Source organism: Hyaena hyaena, unplaced genomic scaffold, assembly GCF_003009895.1.
Source record: "Hyaena hyaena isolate Hyena2069 unplaced genomic scaffold, ASM300989v1 scaffold_174, whole genome shotgun sequence".
Lineage (NCBI taxonomy): Eukaryota > Metazoa > Chordata > Mammalia > Carnivora > Hyaenidae > Hyaena > Hyaena hyaena.
In genome coordinates, this window is record NW_024080806.1 from 120,994 (window position 1) to 126,183 (window position 5,190).

The following is a 5,190-nucleotide window of genomic DNA, read 5'->3' on the forward strand; positions in this document are numbered from 1 at the left end:
CCTGCTCCCCTCGCTGACTCGGAGACCCTAGCGGCCCGGGCCTCTGTGCACTGGACGAAATCGCGCTGTTCGGGGTCCAACCAGGAGTGTGAGGAGTTTGTCCCCGACCTCATGGCGAGTGTCAGCTCACTGTGTGTTCCTGAAGCACCGGCCGTAGCAGACAATTACTGAACTCCCGTGACAAACACACCCGTACTGTGCAAGTTTGTCTTTTCACATTCGAGGTACCTGCAGGTTCAACGTACTCAGCACCAACCTCGGGGTCTGCTCGTAAGACTCTTGCACACACACCTGCACATATTCACATGTGCATACACGTGCACGTGTGCACACATCTACACACACCTGCACATACACACCTGCACACACACCACACACTCACATGTGCATACACCTGCATGGGTGCACACGTGCACACATCTACACACATCTGCATGTCTGCACACCCACACCTGCATACCTGCACACATCTACACACATACCTGCACATATGCACATCTGCACATACACACCTGCACACACACCACACACACCTGTGCATACTCACAAGTGCACACACCTGCACGTGTGCACACTTGCACACACCACACATCTGCATATATGCACATCTGCACACACCTGTATACACAAATGTGTACATGTGCACACCTGCACATATGCACACACATCTGCCTGTATGCATACCTGCACACACCTGCGCACATGTACACACGTGTGCACAGCTGCACACAACTGTATACACATACCTGCGCATGTGTACACCTTCACACATGTACACACGTCTGCATGCATGCACAACTGCATACCACACACCTATACACACATGCCTGCACACCTGCAAACACACACACCTGCACACATCTACATGCACACACCTGAACACTTGCACGCCTGCACACACACATGCACACACTCAGAGATTCATGAGAGCAAGAGTCAGCTGTACACTGTCTCGTCACGTAAAGAGAACCTTGTGGAATTACCCGGTGTCTTCTTGGAGGGCAGATGAAGAGGAGTGTGACAGTCAGGGCAGCGAGGAGCCCAAGGGAGAACGCCACGCAGTCATTCGCACACTGGATGCCCCACTCCGTTCATCTCCTCGTCCGTCCCCCAAACAGCTCAGCATCCCAGCACTCCCTGAAAACAATTGCCTAGTTTGGAGTGAGCCTGACTGGGTGCTGTGCGTGTGCTGTGCACGCTGTGGGTGTCATGTGTTGTATGCTGTGTGTGCTGTGTGTGCCGTGTGTGCTGTGTGTGTGTACACGCTGGGTGGGCGGGGAGGGAGGAGGGAGGCGGGGGGCGGGGGGAAGGGAGGCAGGAGACAGGGAGGAGCGAGAGGAGAGGGGACTGAGTCCTGACTGGATTGGGATCAGCCTGGTCCAGACCAGGAGCCTTAAGTCACGGTCTTCCTGAGAAAACGCACGCTGGGGGCCCTCGCCGCCAGCTCTGCCCCGCCGCCCCCCAGGGGTCTCCAGGCTGACTGCCAGCCGTCCCCTGGAGCCCTGGCAAGTGCCTTCACCCCGAGAAGCCAGCAAAGTGGGGGTTTCCCTCACCATGACCTCAAACATCGGTGAAAGAGAATTGGGACACAGTGCACTTTGAAACGGCACCCTAGCCGCAGACGACGTTCCCCTGCAGCTTGAGAAAAGGGGCATGTTTATTACTGGTTAATATAGTCCCACTAGTAACACAGGCTAAGAAATTTCGCGACTTCACAGACACCCTTCACCCCCACCTCCCGATGCCATTACACGAGTCGATGCAAGGGCAAACAATTTTATCCCGGCTCCAAAGCGTTAAGAAGCTGATAAAATATTGGGTTTGCTTACAGGTTAATCAGAGTCGTGCAGAGACTTGACATCTTACACAGGTAATAAACGAAGAGGGAAATACAGGAAAACAAAAATTGAAAGAATAAGTTTGCTGGGATGATATGGCACAGCTGTGTCTACCAGAACATTTTGAGTGAAAACAGAAAAGTGCACCTTCCACATATTTATGTTGTGTCTACATGACGTCCAATGTCTCAACACTCAGTACCCTAACATCTTAGCCAGCGAGCTGGGCTGCGTGGGGGCCGGCTACCGGGGCGTCCCAGAACGCGCTCCCAGATCCGTCCCATCAGGGGCTTCGTGCCCCGTGCCTTGATCTTGCCCTTGGAACTCGCCTCAGCTTGTGTGCACCTTGTGTGCAATAGCACACTAGCCACTGTTGTTGGCCATGTGAGTTTTAGCCTTTCTTCGTGAGATACTATTCTCGGAGCCGGGTTCAGAGGGAGCCATGGTCCCTGTAAATATTGATACCCTTTCTCGTGGGTACGGGATGCTCACCGCAGAGGGTACCTGGCAGGTTGTTCTCAGAGCCTCCCAGCTGGCGAACGAGGAGGTGTGAATCCCTTGAGATCCTGCAAGTCCTCACGGCGGGGGAGGGGGGGGCGGGGGGGAGGGGGGTGTTCAAGGATCTGGTCCCACTGCCCACAGATTTAACAAAGGGATTTTCAAGAGATACATCCAGGCACGAGCCCTGGGTCACCCGCGTCTCTTTGTTGAACTAGGTTTTACATTCGCACACCCTTAGTGATTACTTCCTTTAATGTCTATGAATTAAAGCTGTGTCCTTTCTTCATTTGGGTTTGCTCATTACCTGCGGGGTACTCAACGTAAGCGCGGTCACTCCCGGCTCCAAACTATTCTCCGGTTGTTTCACTTAGTGATTCCTGGCAATTTTACCATTCCTGCGGGGTGAACGTTCGATGTTTATTTTAGCAAATTTTCCTAATAGCTTTAATCTGCTGTCAAGTCGATAATGTGTTCCTTAACTTTCATGATAAATGAAATCTTTCACTGAAAGGATCTTGATGAAGTGTTGGTGTCTAAGTACTTGCAGAGGCCACACTTTCTTTTTTAACCTTTTAATCTGGTGTGTTGTGAAGCCTGGAAGTAGGTCATTCTCAACCACTCAGTTTTGCAAAGCTTTTACATTAGCTGACCTAATTCTTACACCCTTTTAACAAGAGGGATGTTAAATGCAGAAGTATTGGACTCTGCAGAGGGAGCCCGAGAGGGACCGAGCGGTGGCAATTTGGATCGGTGCTGACTGTCTATTTGCAAACAGTTGCCACATATTCCCACTTGTTAATTCATTCCTTTGAACCAGAACATTAAGTCTTTAGGAAGTGCTGTCTAAGGCACAAAGACCTTACTCTACAATAGCCTACTTGGGGAGGGAATTATGCCTTCCCCCAGGTCCCGGGACTGGATGGGGAGGCGGGACACTGTGGCTGGTGTCAGCGTAGGGAATGTCCCACGTGTCACCATGCAAAGAACACCTTGGCACAAAGCCTGGCACTTAGACCAAGGAGCCCCGAGCCAGGTGGGGGCATGAGGGACCAGGAGGTTAGTTCGCCAAGACAAGAGGAATTTCAAGGTAGTTATCAAAACCAGGCAGCAGGTGGGGACTCGACATTCACAATGTGGTTAATGGCTCTGGAGAGCCATGGCCGTGATGGCTGAAAAGGTGACGGTGTGGCCTGGACCCTGGCAAAGGACAGCTTGGAGACCCCAGGCGCGGCTGCGAAACTGCAGAGCCTCGGAGCACTGAACCCCAGGGAGGCAGAGGCGGGGAGCGCTGTCCAGGCCATAATTCTCCAGAGCCAGCCTTGCTGCCACAGACAGGATCGCTCTGATGCGCACCAGCGAATCTATCAGAGGCTGCATAGGGGGTGCCAAGAACCCTGGTAAATGAGTCCTGACTCCTGAAAGTGAGTTACGACTCAGCACTAACGGGTGAGAGGGCCTGGCGTCCCCTGCTCGGCCGGGAAGCCCTTCCCCAAAGGGCACACAGGCCTGCACGCACACCGCTACTGGGCTCAGTCAGTATTTCAGCCTCCGCAGACTGCCTTTCTTCGTCTTGAGCTCACAGAAGCTGTGGTCCGTGCTGGGGTTTTGATTTTTGGAGTTTGTTCCTTAATTCAAGCCCTTCCCCCAAGAGCGATCACTCCCCTTGAACGTCCATTTTAATTACGTAATAGGCGTTTACTTGATATCCAATAAAGAGATTAAGAGATTTTTCTGGAAGAGTTGAGGAGATTTATCGGTATATCTACAGATACCTATGCATGTCTGGATACAGGGATCTATAATGGGGATGGGTTCTAGGACTTGGCTTAGGGGTTATGGAGGCTGAGAAGTTCCACGGTCTTCTGGTCACTGGGGTCAGTCAGCCCGAGTTCAAAGCCTGAGAATCAGTGGCTGATGGCGTAAATGTCCACCCGACTCTGAAGGCCTGAGGGCTGGGGGCGTTGATGTCTTCGGGCGGAGGTGACCAGTATCTCTGCTTGGAGAGAGGGGTTCACGCCTCCTTTGCGGGTCGCTGTGTTCAAGCCTTCTGAGGACCGGATGTCGTCTGCGCATCTGGGAGGCGGAGCTGCTCTGTTCAGTGTTGGCTCAAATGCTAACCTCTTCCAGAGCGACCGCCACAGATGCGCAGAATTCGCCACTGACCAGCCCTCTGGGCAGCCCTCAGCCCGGCCACTGGACACATGAAACCAACCTTCAGAAGCTGTTGAAATCCTAACGCAAGAGAAGTTGGGATAAACCATCTAATGCTATGAAGTACAATGAAAGTATGATATAGACAGTTACAAGCTGCATTATTAAAAAAAACTTTTTTAGTTTATTTTTTGAGAGAGAGAGAGAGGTAGAACAGAGGAGGAGCAGAGAGAGGGGAGAGAGAGAGATTGAGAGAGAGAAAAGATCCCAAGAATCTGTCAGTGCAGAGCCCCACACGGGGCTCAAACTCGCAAACCACAAGATCATGACCTGAGTGAAAATCAAGTCAGATGCTTAACCGACTGAGACACCCAGGCGCCCCGCATTACTTGTAATGGATTCATCATTTACAAATGTACAAAGGGCCCTTGCTTTACAAGCCACGTCTCAATTTGCAAGGAGGGAAAAGCAAACCCACACGTGCACTTTGGCACGGTCACGGGGGTTTTCCCACATGGTTCTGTAACGGGCTTAGTCTAGGTTGGGCCTCCTGGTGTAGGAGGGAGTCTTACTCTGTTCATCTGGGCACCAGGAGACCAACAGATGACGTTCGGAAGTCTGATGACTGCGGCTTGTGGGAGAAGCAGAAGGCCACGGGCTCCTCTCTGTCCCCCAGCGAGGGTGACCGCTCAGAAGGGGT